Source organism: Staurois parvus, unplaced genomic scaffold, assembly GCF_062004578.1.
Source record: "Staurois parvus isolate SC_StPar_1 unplaced genomic scaffold, SC_StPar_1.0 ptg000209l, whole genome shotgun sequence".
NCBI classification, from domain to species: domain Eukaryota; kingdom Metazoa; phylum Chordata; class Amphibia; order Anura; family Ranidae; genus Staurois; species Staurois parvus.
This window is the reverse complement of record NW_028318005.1, coordinates 3,080,550-3,095,753: the sequence shown is the minus strand read 5'-3', so window position 1 is coordinate 3,095,753 and position 15,204 is coordinate 3,080,550. Positions and strand designations below refer to the sequence as shown.

At 46.6% G+C, this 15,204-nt stretch overlaps 1 protein-coding gene across 1 annotated transcript in view; it reads right to left on the bottom strand.

Moving 5' to 3' along the window:
- Nucleotides 1–15,204, bottom strand: part of SLC6A11 (solute carrier family 6 member 11) — a 340,299-nt gene that overhangs the window by 48,829 nt on the left and 276,266 nt on the right. The window lies entirely within an intron of this gene.

Sequence of the window (15,204 nt, the reverse complement as noted above, 5' to 3'; positions counted from 1 at the left end):
CACCCTATGTCAAAAAATTGAACACACCAGCAGTGTGAGGAGACCTGAAAGTGGCACATGGCATGAGACACTGTGGACCTGGCAGCAGCATGAGGAGGCGGTATAGGGGCCCATGGCAGATTAGGGGCCAAGCAGCAGCTATGGGAGGCCCGTAATCTGCCAGCACCCTATGTCAAAAAATTGAACACACCAGCAGTGTGTGAGGAGACCTGAAAGTGGCACATGGCAGAGTGTGGCGATGGAGACAGCAGCAATGGGACGCCGTACAGGGACCCATGAGAGACTCTGGACTTGGCAGCAGCATGAGGAGGCGGTATAGGGGCCCATGGCAGATTAGGGGCCTGGCAGCAACTATAGGAGGCCCGTAATCTGCCAGCACCCTATGACAAAAAATGGAACACACCAGCAGTGTGAGGAGACCTGAAAGTGGCACATGGCATGAGACACTGTGGACCTGGCAGCAGCATGAGGAGGCGGTATAGGGGCCCATGGCAGATTATGGTCCTGGCAGCAGCTATGGGAGGCCCGTAATCTGCCAGCACCCTATGACAAAAAATGGAACACACCAGCAGTGTGAGGAGACGTGAAAGTGGCACATGGCAGGGGCATGATTCATGGCGGATTTAGTCAGTTGTGTCAGGAACTGGTGGTTTGAAATCCAGACTAATCCACGCCTGATTCATTTTCACAAACGTGAGTCTCTCCACACTTTGGGTGGACAGTCATGTCCTCCGCGGAGTTACAATACCTCCTGCCGCACTAAACACGCGCTCCGATGCCACGCTACTGGCCGGGCATGACAGCCTTTCAAGGGCAAATTCAGCTAGTTGGGGCCAAAGGTCAAGTTTCGTTGCCCAGTAGTCAAGGGGATTGTCTACCTCGGTTGGCAGGGTGCTGTCCAAGTAGGCCCAAGCCTGTTGTTTGAGGTCCTGCTCCAGGTCCACCTGATGCTGCTGCTGCTGCGGCTGGTTAGTAGTTTCCTCACTGCGCTGGTGAAGAAAGCTACTCATCATCGACTGCAGACTGAGGCAGCCGCTGCTGGTGGAGCTACCACTGCTCCTACCACCCCACCCCTCCCCTGCTGCCATGGCAGCGGAACGCGAGCGCACAGGGCCCACAGTGTCTGAGGATGGACGTTGGCGCACAAAGGCAGAGACCAACTGACTACATAGGTGGTTTTTATAGTACGTTATTTTGGCCTCCCTCTCAGCAGGTGTGAAAAAGGCCACCATTTTTGAACGGTAGCGAGGGTCCAACAAGGTGGACAGCCAAAAGTCATCCCTCTGTCTGATGGTTATTATTCGGCTGTCGCTACGCAAGCAAGCGAGCATGCTATGGGCCATTTGTGCCAAGGAATGCGAGGGACTCCCTGCCTCCATCTCCACAGCATACTGCCACGGTGCGTCTGGGTCCTCTGTCTCCTCCTCCTCCTCCTCTACCAGATGCTCCTGCTCCTCCACTCCTGTCCGCTGAGTGGAAAAACCACCCATTTCACTCAATAATTCCTGAGCACAAATGTCCTCCTCTACCTCCTCCTCTTCTTCCTGTCCTGCCCCCACAGGGGTCATGTGGCGTTGAGATCTGTGCGCCACGTCTACCGCACCCTGACCAGCCATTGTTAACAGCATTTGTTCCAGGACGTGCAACAGAGGAATGACGTCGTTCATCCCATAGTCCTGCCGACTCACGAATAGCGTGGCCTCCTCAAAGGGCCTGAGCAAGCGGCAGGTGTTACGCATGAGCTGCCAATGGCTGACATCGAAGTTACACAGGGGAGTACCTTTATCCGCTTGTAACATCAGGAAATCGGTGATGGCCTTTCGCTATTCGTAAAGGCGGTCTAACATGTGTAGGGTTGAATTCCACCTTGTTGCAACGTCGCAGATCAGGCGATGCTGTGGAATTTTGTTCTGTCGCTGCAGCTCAAGGAGGGTGTGCTTTGCGGTGTAGGAATGGCTGAAATGCATGCAAAGTTTACGTGACATTTTAAGGATGTCTTGCAGTGGGATGGTGGATTTTAGGAACCGCTTGACAACCAGATTGAACACGTGAGCCATGCATGGCGCATGGCACAACCTTCCTTGACGCAGAGCAGACACCATGTTCTTTCCGTTGTCGGTCAACATGGTTCCGATTTTCAGTTTGCGCGGAGACAGCCATCTGTCGATTTCTCTGTTCATTACACTGAGAAGTTCCTCCCCTGTGTGACTACGTTCGCCAAGGCATACCAGGTGCAGCACAGCGTGACACCGTTGCGCCCTGCACATGTGATATGCCGGTCGGGTAATGGGACTTGGCACGGGGGTGGCGGCTGAGGACACGAAGGAAGAAGAGATGGTAGAGGCGGACATCTTTTGTGGACCAAGGACGTGCAAACGTGGAGGCAAAAGCGGCGTGACCTGTCCAAGTTGCTGGTGCGGCTGTGACGGCACCACGTTCACCCAGTGGGCCGTAAATGACATGTACTGTCCCTGACCGTAGTTACAGCTCCACACGTCGGCGCTGCCGTGCACTTTGGCAGAGACCGACATGCTCAAAGACTGGCCCACCATCTCTTCTACATGTGAATGCAGGGCTGGCACTGCCTTTTTGGCGAAGAAATGACGGCTTGGCACTCTCCACCGCGGCGCGGCACAAGCCATCATTTCTCGGAAAGGTGCTGAGTCCACCACTTGGAAGGGGAGGGACTGCAGCACCAGCAACTTGGACAGGAGGACGTTCAGCTTTTGCACCGTCGGGTGCGTGCTCGCAAACTGTTGTCTCTTGGAAACGGATTCCAAGAAAGACTGCTGACGGAATCCGTGAAGAGGAGTAGCAGGAGAAGGAGCATCTGAACGAGCGGAAGATGCCAACGAGCGAAAACTCCCCTCAGCAGAGGTGTTGGAGCCTTGACTGGCTGATAGAGGGCGATTGACGTCGGGTGACGGAGCAAGTAACGGAGCGGGTGATGGAGCGGGGGCTGGGGCGGGCAGAACCGCCGTATCTTTATCACGGTTTTCCCAGGCCACCAAATGGCGACGCTGCATATGCTGCCGCAACGCTGTAGTCCCAACATGGGCCCCCTGGCCACGCTTGACTTTCTGGCCACATAGTCGACATACGGCTACGTTTACTTCCTCGGGCGGCTTGACAAAAAATTGCCACACCGCCGAGTAGGAAACTTTGCCCCCGATACTCCTCACTGGCTGACTGCTGCTTCCTCCGTGCACACCGGCACCACTACTGGCCGTGGTGGTAGGCTGCAGTGGAGTTGGTGCTGTACTCCGTGGCCGTTTGCCTCCACTGACACTGCTGCGACCCTGCTGCCTCCTGGGTAACCCACCGACTGTTTTGCTCGCTGCCAAGCTGCCACCCTCTTCTCCTGATGATGCGGAAGCAATAGCCTGATGACGACGAGGCTGCCAAGTGCGATCAGCCTCATCATCATCAATTAGGGTCTCCGCCTCACTACTAGCCCCCTCGGCTGCGTGTGGGTCAGGAGACAGACCTGTCTCTAGACCGGCTACCGAGCCACTCTCCTCGCCACTACTTCTTCGCCTGGCTGCTGAAGAGGCGGATGTCTCCCCCCGTTCCTGACCGCCCTCTGTTAGCTCTTCCTCACTGTACAGTGGGGCTGAGCCCACAGCATGCGATACTTCGCTTGGTGAGGGAACACCAAAGGACAGGGGCAGGTAGAGGACACGTGATTTCAGTGGGCTTGCTCCCGGGCCATGCCAACTAACGGTTGTGTCTGACGTACCCACCGACCGTTGGCTGTAGGTGTCAGAGGTGACCTGGGAAGAGGAAGACGACCGAGCCAACCAATCGATGACGGCAGGGTTGTCGGAGGAGACACGACCGCTGGATGACACCGGGAGCACTGGCCTCTGGCTGCGAATAGTGCTGCCTCGACCCCTTCCTCTGCTGCCACGTCTGCTCGCTCCTAAAACATTGCCTCCTCTGCCACTCCTCTGCATGTTGTCTTACATACTCTTTAATTAAACGATTCTGTGTCCCTGAGTAACAATTCTGTGTCTGTCCCTGAGTAACAATTCTGTGTCCCTGAGTAACGTTTCTGTGGCCCTAAGTAACAGTTCTGTGGCCCTCAGTAACAATTCTGTGTCCCTCAGTAACAATTCTGTGTCCCTCAGTAACAATTCTGTGTCTGTCCCTGAGTAACAATTCTGTGTCTGTCCCTGAGTAACAATTCTGTGTCCCTGAGTAACGTTTCTCTGGCCCTAAGTAACAGTTCTGTGGCCCTCAGTAACAATTCTGTGTCCCTCAGTAACAATTCTGTGTCTGTCCCTGAGTAACAATTCTGTGTCTGTCCCTGAGTAACAATTCTGTGTCCCTGAGTAACAATTCTGTGTCCCTCAGTAACAATTCTGTGTCCCTGAGTAACAATTCTGTGTCCCTGAGTAACAATTCTGAGTCCCTGAGTAACAATTCTGTGTCCCTCAGTAACAATTCTGTGTCCCTGAGTAACAATTCTGTGTCTGTCCCTGAGTAACAATTCTGTGTCCCTAAGTAACGTTTCTGTGTCCCTAAGTAACGGTTCTGTGGCCCTCAGTAACAAATCTGTGTCCCTCAGTAACAATTCTGTGTCTGTCCAAGAGTAACAATTCTGTGTCCCTAAGTAACGTTTCTGTGGCCCTAAGTAACGATTCTGTGGCCCTAAGTAACGTTTCTGTAGCCCTAAGTAACGTTTCTGTGGCCCTAAGTAACGTTTCTGTGGCCCTTAGTAACGTTTCTGTGGCCCTAAGTAACAGTTCTGTGGCCCTCAGTAACAGTACTGTGGCCCTCAGTAACAATTCTGTGTCCTTCAGTAACAATTCTGTGTCTGTTCCTGAGAAACAATTCTGTGTCCCTAAGTAATGTTTCTGTGTCCCTAAGTAACGTTTCTGTGGCCCTAAGTAACGATTCTGTGGCCCTAATTAACGATTCTGTGGCCCTAAGTAACGTTTTTGTAGCCCTAAGTAACGTTTCTGTGGCCCTAAGTAACGTTTCTGTGGCCCTAAGTAACAGTTCTGTGGCCCTCAGTAACAGTTCTGTGGCCCTCAGTAACAATTCTGTGTCCCTCAGTAACAATTCTGTGTCCCTCAGTAACAATTCTGTGTCCCTGAGTAACAATTCTGTGTCCCTCAGTAACAATTCTGTGTCCCTGAGTAACAATTCTGTGTCTGTCCCTGAGTAACAATTCTGTGTCCCTAAGTAACGTTTCTGTGTCCCTAAGTAACGGTTCTGTGGCCCTCAGTAACAAATCTGTGTCCCTCAGTAACAATTCTGTGTCTGTCCCTGAGTAACAATTCTGTGTCCCTAAGTAACGTTTCTGTGTCCCTAAGTAACGTTTCTGTGGCCCTAAGTAACGATTCTGTGGCCCTAAGTAACGTTTCTGTAGCCCTAAGTAACGTTTCTGTGGCCCTAAGTAACGTTTCTGTGGCCCTAAGTAACAGTTCTGTGGCCCTCAGTAACAGTTCTGTGGCCCTCAGTAACAATTCTGTGTCCCTCAGTTACAATTCTGTGTCTGTCCCTGAGTAACAATTCTGTGTCCCTAAGTAATGTTTCTGTGTCCCTAAGTAACGTTTCTGTGGCCCTAAGTAACGATTCTGTGGCCCTAAGTAACGATTCTGTGGCCCTAAGTAACGTTTCTGTAGCCCTAAGTAACGTTTCTGTGGCCCTAAGTAACGTTTCTGTGGCCCTAAGTAACAGTTCTGTGGCCCTCAGTAACAGTTCTGTGGCCCTCAGTAACAATTCTGTGTCCCTCAGTAACAATTCTGTGTCTGTCCCTGAGTAACAATTCTGTGTCCCTAAGTAACGTTTCTTTGGCCCTAAGTAACGGTTCTGTGGCCCTCAGTAACAATTCTGTGTCCCTCAGTAACAATTCTGTGTCTGTCCCTAAGTAACAATTCTGTGGCCCTAAGTAACGTTTCTGTGGCCCTAAGTAACGTTTCTGTGTCCCTCAGTAACAATTCTGTATCCCTCAGTAACAATTCTGTGTCTGTCCCTAAGTAACAATTCTGTGGCCCTAAGTAAAGTTTCTGTGGCCCTAAGTAACGTTTCTGTGGCCCTAAGTAACGATTCTGTGGCCCTAAGTAACGTTTCTGTGTCCCTAAGTAACGTTTCTGTGGACCTAAGTAACGATTCTGTGGCCCTCAGTAACAATTCTGTGTCCCTCAGTAACAATTCTGTGTCTGTCCCTAAGTAACAATTCTGTGGCCCTAAGTAACGTTTGTGTGGCCCTAAGTAACGTTTCTGTGGCCCTAAGTAACGATTCTGTGGCCCTAAGTAACGTTTCTGTAGCCCTAAGTAACGTTTCTGTGGCCCTAAGTAACGTTTCTGTGGCCCTAAGTAACAGTTCTGTGGCCCTCAGTAACAGTTCTGTGGCCCTCAGTAACAATTCTGTGTCCCTCAGTTACAATTCTGTGTCTTTCCCTGAGTAACAATTCTGTGTCCCTAAGTAATGTTTCTGTGTCCCTAAGTAACGTTTCTGTGGCCCTAAGTAACGATTCTGTGGCCCTAAGTAACGATTCTGTGGCCCTAAGTAACGTTTCTGTAGCCCTAAGTAACGTTTCTGTGGCCCTAAGTAACGTTTCTGTGGCCCTAAGTAACGTTTCTGTGGCCCTAAGTAACAGTTCTGTGGCCCTCAGTAACAGTTCTGTGGCCCTCAGTAACAATTCTGTGTCCCTCAGTAACAATTCTGTGTCTGTCCCTGAGTAACAATTCTGTGTCCCTAAGTAACGTTTCTGTGGCCCTAAGTAACGGTTCTGTGGCCCTCAGTAACAATTCTGTGTCCCTCAGTAACAATTCTGTGTCTGTCCCTAAGTAACAATTCTGTGGCCCTAAGTAACGTTTCTGTGGCCCTAAGTTGTTAGGAATTCCCCCTTTCCTGGAATCCTTATATTCTTATTTCTTATATTCTCTTTGTGCTGCGCAGCGTCTGGGTGTGGCATGGGCTCGATCGCGATCGGGCAATCAACATAACCAACACTCAAGTAGGATACAGGAAGATTGCAAAGTTTATTACGTACATTACAGCTTATAAAGGCAAAAACCACAAACCCAAATTATCCAATAGTAAGACAAACTCAAATTATCCAATAGTAAAGCATACCTTTAACTTCTACCCAGATACTAGACAAGGTGCACCTTTTACTTAAACTGTTAAAATGTTAACCTCAGTCAGTACATCCTGCCATTTTTGGCTGTGTTCCCAGATCTCTTACCTGAACATCTATCTATGTTTTGTACGATGTTTTGCAGACACCTGCAGTCTAGGCGTCCACCCTGTAACTTTGTGTTACTTTGTGGTTGTGGGGAAATATGAGCTAGGGCTATTGATTCAGGTATACCATTTCTGTATTCATTATGCTTGCATTGTGACAAGAGTTAGAGTGATGCTTTAAATAGATGAAATTATTATGTCTTAAGTAAATGTTATAAGACATGCCAGCATTATTTTCGAGCTTATATGGAAAATTTTAAATGGTATATGTATGTCACAAGTACAACCACAAAGTAACACAAAGTTACAGGGTGGACGCCTAGACTGCAGGTGTCTGCAAAACATCGTACAAAACATAGATAGATGTTCAGATAAGAGATCTGGGAACACAGCCAAAAATGGCAGGATGTACTGACTGAGGTTAACATTTTAACAGTTTAAGTAAAAGGTGCACCTTGTCTAGTATCTGGGTAGAAGTTAAAGGTACGCTTTACTATTGGATAATTTGAGTTTGTCTTACTATTGGATAATTTGGGTTTGTGGTTTTTGCCTTTATAAGCTGTAATGTACGTAATAAACTGGGCAATCTTCCTGTATCCTACTTGAGTGTTGGTTATGTTGATTGCCCGATCGCGATCGAGCCCATGCCACACCCAGACGCTGCGCAGCACAAAGAGAATATAAGAAATAAGAATATAAGGATTCCAGGAAAGGGGGAATTCCTAACACTAAGTAACGTTTCTGTGGCCCTAAGTAACGTTTCTGTGTCCCTCAGTAACAATTCTGTATACCTCAGTAACAATTCTGTGTCTGTCCCTAAGTAACAATTCTGTGGCCCTAAGTAAAGTTTCTGTGGCCCTAAGTAACATTTCTGTGGCCCTAAGTAACGATTCGGTGGCCCTAAGTAACGTTTCTGTGTCCCTAAGTAACGTTTCTGTGGCCCTAAGTAACGATTCTGTGGCCCTCAGTAACAATTCTGTGTCCCTCAGTAACAATTCTGTGTCTGTCCCTAAGTAACAATTCTGTGGCCCTAAGTAACGTTTCTGTGGCCCTAAGTAACGTTTCTGTGGCCCTAAGTAACGTTTCTGTGTCCCTCAGTAACAATTCTGTATCCCTCAGTAACAATTCTGTGTCTGTCCCTGAGTAACAATTCTGTGTCCCTAAGTAACGTTTCTGTGGCCGTAAGTAACGGTTCTGTGGCCCTCAGTAACAATTCTGTGTCCCTCAGTAACAATTCTGTGTCTGTCCCTAAGTAACAATTCTGTGGCCCTAAGTAACGTTTCTGTGGCTCTAAGTAACGATTCTGTGGCCCTAAGTAATGTTTCTGTGGCCCTAAGTAACGTTTCTGTGGCCCTCAGTAACAAATCTGTGTCCCTCAGTAACAATTCTGTGTCTGTCCCTAAGTAACAATTCTGTGGCCCTAAGTAACGTTTCTGTGGCCCTAAGTAACGGTTCTGTGGCCCTCAGTAACAATTCTGTGTCCCTCAATAACAATTCTGTGTCTGTCCCTAAGTAAAAATTCTGTGTCCCTAAGTAACTTTTCTGTGGCCCTAAGTAACGTTTCTGTGGCCCTAAGTAACGATTCTGTGGCCCTCAGTAACAATTCTGTATCCCTCAGGAACAATTCTGTGTCTGTCCCTGAGTAACAATTCTGTGTCCCTAAGTAACGTTTCTGTGGCCCTAAGTAACGTTTCTGTGGCCCTCAGTAACAATTCTGTGTCCCTCAGTAACAATTCTGTGTCTGTTCCTGAGTAACAATTCTGTGTCCCTAAGTAACAATTCTGTGTCCCTAAGTAACGTTTCTGTGTCCCTAAGTAACGATTCTGTGGCCCTAATTAACGATTCTGTGGCCCTAAGTAACGTTTCTGTAGCCCTAAGTAACGTTTCTGTGGCCCTAAGTAACGTTTCTGTGGCCCTAAGTAACATTTTTGTGGCCCTAAGTAACAGTTCTGTGGCCCTCAGTAACAGTTCTGTGGCCCTCAGTAACAATTCTGTGTCCCTCAGTAACAATTCTGTGTCCCTCAGTAACAATTCTGTGTCCCTGAGTAACAATTCTGTGTCTGTCCCTGAGTAACAATTCTGTGTCCCTAAGTAACGTTTCTGTGGCCATAAGTAACGTTTCTGTGGCCCTAAGTAACGATTCTGTGGCCCTAAGTAACGTTTCTGTAGCCCTAAGTAACGTTTCTGTGGCCCTAAGTAACATTTCTGTGGCCCTAAGTAACAGTTCTGTGGCCCTCAGTAACAGTTCTGTGGCCCTCAGTAACAATTCTGTGTCCCTCAGTAACAATTCTGTGTCTGTCCCTGAGTAACAATTCTGTGTCCCTAAGTAACGTTTCTGTGTCCCTAAGTAACGTTTCTGTGGCCCTAAGTAACGATTCTGTGGCCCTAAGTAACGATTTTGTGGCCCTAAGTAACGTTTCTGTAGCCCTAAGTAACGTTTCTGTGGCCCTAAGTAACGTTTCTGTGGCTCTAAGTAACAGTTCTGTGGCCCTCAGTAACAGTTCTGTGGCCCTCAGTAACAATTCTGTGTCCCTCAGTAACAATTCTGTGTCTGTCCCTGAGTAACAATTCTGTGTCCCTAAGTAACGTTTCTGTGGCCCTAAGTAACGGTTCTGTGGCCCTCAGTAAAAATTCTGTGTCCCTCAGTAACAATTCTGTGTCTGTCCCTAAGTAACAATTCTGTGGCCCTAAGTAACGTTTCTGTGGCCCTAAGTAACGTTTCTGTGGCCCTAAGTAACGTTTCTGTGTCCCTCAGTAACAATTCTGTATCCCTCAGTAACAATTCTGTGTCTGTCCCTGAGTAACAATTCTGTGTCCCTAAGTAACAATTCTGTGGCCCTAAGTAAAGTTTCTGTGGCCCTAAGTAACGTTTCTGTGGCCCTAAGTAACGATTCTGTGGCCCTAAGTAACGTTTCTGTGTCCCTAAGTAACGTTTCTGTGGCCCTAAGTAACGATTCTGTGGCCCTCAGTAACAATTCTGTGTCCCTCAGTAACAATTCTGTGTCTGTCCCTAAGTAACAATTCTGTGGCCCTAAGTAACGTTTCTGTGGCCCTAAGTAACGTTTCTGTGTCCCTCAGTAACAATTCTGTATCCCTCAGTAACAATTCTGTGTCTGTCCCTGAGTAACAATTCTGTGTCCCTAAGTAACGTTTCTGTGGCCGTAAGTAACGGTTCTGTGGCCCTCAGTAACAATTCTGTGTCCCTCAGTAACAATTCTGTGTCTGTCCCTAAGTAAAAATTCTGTGTCCCTAAGTAACGTTTCTGTGGCCCTAAGTAACGTTTCTGTGGCCCTAAGTAACGATTCTGTGGCCCTAAGTAACGTTTCTGTGGCCCTAAGTAACGTTTCTGTGGCCCTCAGTAACAAATCTGTGTCCCTCAGTAACAATTCTGTGTCTGTCCCTAAATAACAATTCTGTGGCCCTAAGTAACGTTTCTGTGGCCCTAAGTAACGGTTCTGTGGCCCTCAGTAACAATTCTGTGTCCCTCAATAACAATTCTGTGTCTGTTCCTTAATAACAATTCTGTGGCCCTAAGTAACTTTTCTGTGGCCCTAAGTAACGTTTCTGTGGCCCTAAGTAACGATTCTGTGGCTTTCAGTAACAATTCTGTATCCCTCAGTAACAATTCTGTGTCTGTCCCTGAGTAACAATTCTGTGTCCCTAAGTAACGTTTCTGTGGCCCTAACTAACGATTCTGTGGCCCTAAGTAACGTTTCTGTGGCCCTAAGTAACGTTTCTGTGGCCCTCAGTAACAAATCTGTGTCCCTCAGTAACAATTCTGTGTCTGTCCCTAAGTAACAATTCTGTGGCCCTAAGTAACGTTTCTGTGGCCCTAAGTAACGGTTCTGTGGCCCTCAGTAACAATTCTGTGTCCCTCAATAACAATTCTGTGTCTGTCCCTAAGTAACAATTCTGTGGCCCTAAGTAACGTTTCTGTGGCCCTAAGTAACATTTCTGTGGCCCTAAGTAACGATTCTGTGGCCCTCAGTAACAAATCTGTGTCCCTCAGTAACAATTCTGTGTCTGTCCCTAAGTAACAATTCTGTGGCCCTAAGTAACGATTCTGTGGCCCTCAGTAACAAATCTGTGTCCCTCAGTAACAATTCTGTGTCTGTCCCTAAGTAACAATTCTGTGGCCCTAAGTAACGTTTCTGTGGCCCTAAGTAACGGTTCTGTGGCCCTCAGTAACAATTCTGTGTCCCTCAATAAGAATTCTGTGTCTGTCCCTAAGTAACACTTCTGTGGCCCTAAGTAACGTTTCTGTGGCCCTAAGTAACGATTCTGTGGCCCTCAGTAACAAATCTGTGTCCCTCAGTAACAATTCTGTGTCTGTCCCTAAGTAACAATTCTGTGGCCCTAAGTAATGATTCTGTGGCCCTCAGTAACAAATCTGTGTCCCTCAGTAACAATTCTGTGTCTGTCCCTAAGTAACAATTCTGTGGCCCTAAGTAACGTTTCTGTGGCCCTAAGTAACGATTCTGTGGCCCTCAGTAACAATTCTGTATCCCTCAGTAACAATTCTGTCTGTCCCTGAGTAACAATTCTGTGTCCCTAAGTAACGTTTCTGTGGCCCTAACTAACGATTCTGTGGCCCTAAGTAACGTTTCTGTGGCCCTATGTATCGTTTCTATGGCCCTAAGTAACGATTCTGTGGCCCTAACTAACATTTCTGTGTCCCTAAGTAACGTTTCTCTGTCCCTAACTCTCTCCCTGAATACAGCCAGGTCTGCCTCTGTTGAATGACTGGAGGCAAATGGAGAATTCTAAAATGGCCGCCATTTATAGCTCGACCATTACACTGTGCTGGCTGGCTGGCTGCTGATTGGCTAATGCGATCACATATCATGAATGAATGCATTATGGGTCAGCACGCCTTGTCTGCGCGCCTTCCCAGACATCCCCGCTCCGTCGCCGCACATGTCGCCGCCATTTTAGGAAAAATTTCGATTCGCGCATCCGAAGTCTGCTTATTTTCGGATTCCACGCGAATCGAAATTTTCCTAATATTCGAAACGAATTCCACTTCGCCTACTTCGATTCGCTCATCTCTATTTATTAATAAAGTGAATAAATAACCAAAACTTTTTTATATTTTTTTATTCTGGATAGAGTAGGGAAGGTTTAGAGCACGTCAAGTTTTTCCCTTTTGTCCTTGCTTGGTCGATTCATCCCTCTATTTTTCCTGGTCACTGCTGTCATCAAGGCAGAAAGTGATGGGAATCCAACACTTGACTGATGAACTTGCAGAATATCGAGGCTAATACTTACCCCTAATCCATAAAACCACCACCACCCTTCAACCTTCCCCACCTAAATAAACACGCGACTCTCTTTTGGTGTAAAACCGGCCATAGCAGCCATTTATTTAACATAACTCTAACATAACACTTTTTACAACTCAAATAATAACTGACAGTAATAATCCCAACCGAGTCAAAGGTCTTCGAAGGCACCGTTACGCACATCCACAACTCAGCTGTATCTGACACCCAATGAAAAGGCCCCCAGCCACTACTACACCGCCTCGGGGACAATACTACAGCTACGTAGTCCCAGACACAGCCAATGAACTCCCACATTACCAACGTGACCTTATAATTGGGAAGGAACACCCATACCTAGGATGGGTCCAACCCATAATCCACCAAATTGTCACTCCAGCACCGCCTTCAAAGACCCATCGACCCCTGCCGGCTGCCATGACAAAACAAAACAAACACCTCAGGACACAAATGCCTTTCCAGACAAGAAGCAAACTCAAGGAACCCACACAAAAACAAACCACAGGACAAACACAGAACAAACCATAACCAAAGCAGAAAAACAAAACACGAAAAGCTCCAGGGAGGGAGGGCGGAAGAAACCACCCCCGTGCTGACACAAGCTCCGACTGACCTCCGACAAGACCCATCCCACCTCCTAATCCTGGCAAGACTACCACTCAAGGTTGCGTACTCCAATCAGATGAGTAACCACCCCCTTACCGCCTGCATATGCTCCCACCCAAATACACGCTCCACCTCGTCTGCACGCCCCAGTCATGCTGGCCCTCCCTTTTAGCTTTGCTCAGTCCAGGCCCTGACTTTACAGTTGTCACCAGAGCAAGAAGCAAGGATCTTCCAAAGAGGACACCTGTTTAAGAAGGCAATTCTACTTTGTGGAGGTTTTCCTCTCACTTTCTGCTATTTCTCCAGGACAGGAAGTGAAAGGTAGACACAACCAGCAAAAAAACAAAAAAAAAAAAGAATAAAAAAATGAAAGGGGCATTTAACACTTGCCTACTTTACCCACAATTTAAAAAAAAAATATATATATATTTTTTTTAAGGATATATGAAAATATTTAATGTTGTTCACTTGGAACACAGGGTGGCAGGGTAGTATATTATTTGCTGCCCTACTTAAGAGACACCTCATAGAACATCACAATCAGAGCAGAATTTATAAAGCAGTGAATGTCACTTTCACTAAATATAAAATTATGGTGAATCTATTTTTGTCATTTATAGCTGAACTCTAAGCAGATATTAAAGACACATATTGATGTAGCTCTATAATCATTAAAAGAAAAGTGTGGGAATGGTAAACAAAATAAACATACATACTTACCTCACTGGAGCACCAGGCAGGAGAGAGGGCAGAGGAGGCTGAGCCTGCTGCCTGTAAGGCATCTCAGTGTATCATGGCATTATTGTCAGGATCCCTCCAGAGTTTGGAGTGGCTCTGTGAAGTCAGCCAGCAGCAGGGTTTAGCCAATTGTCAGCTGATTCTGGGTCCCAGGAGGGCAAAAGTAAGGGCATTCCTGTGACTCACAAGAGAGGCATAGCTAAAGGAGCTTTGGCCATACTTCTCTTTTAATAAATCAATAAATGTATTATTCACTTCATGGGCTGAAAAAAGAATGCTGATAGGTAGAGAAAGCTGAGTGACAGAGAGATGAGCTCATCACTGTGCTGCTTCTCCTTTTACTGTCCATTTACAGCCTGAGACAGGTCCAGTATGACCCGGGCTTAGAAAAAGTGGGTTAGATGATACTGGCATTGAGACTGAGGACATCTAGTGGCAGAAAAAAGATCTGTAGGGGAAATCTCTGCATTAAAGATGAATATTGAAACAAAAGCTGGTTTTGAAATGTTCTTTTTTAATAGTTTTTTTATTTTTAGATCATTCTTTTCAAATGTTCTGCTTTAAAACACATGTGCCAGGAAGGTTAACGTACAGGTAATATTTGATAATTGTTAGATTAACTGCTCTATAAATATACCTCTATGTCAGACGTTAGTGATAATGAGAAGGGTTAGAGCCATACTTGTTTCTTGTTTGCGAGTTTTCATTCCACTTTTTGATAAATGACAGGTGTCACAAATGAAGTGGGATCTTCTCAAAATGACACAGAAAGTATTGAACCCTGACTGAGATTTGAAACCTTCCACGTTTTGTCCAAAACTGAAAAATGGCTTGTGATGGGCTTTAAGGGTTAAGAATTTATTTTTGTGATTTGACCCCCAGATAAAACATCCTGACACAAATCAATAATGTAACATGCATGTGGAAAATTCATCTGACCCATGAAATTAAGTTACAGTTATCTCTAGCCACAACTTTGTTTTTACTTTTGAGGTGCGGGGATAGAGCTGCTATCAATTTTCCGTTGCAGCTTGTGTCCCTACTAGAGAGATTCACTCTGTTTTCTTCCCAAGACTTAAATAGGGGAAAATAAAAAATGTGGTGTTCACACCAGAATAGGAATAGATGGTAAATTGTTCAGTGTGGAGACTTGTTCCTGTGACAACTGGCTGAAAGGAAATTTACCTTATTTTGGAATTTTTTTGGAATGGGAACTCTCCGTAATTGAGCACAGTTTGCAAAAAAAGTTAAATGCTATATCCATCTTTTGCACCATATTACACCCTTATTTAGAGTGTAACATGGTGCAAATGTCCCCCATGCAGAGCTCAGTTCTCCAACTGAAGACCCATACCACAGTACGGACAGAGAGCTGGA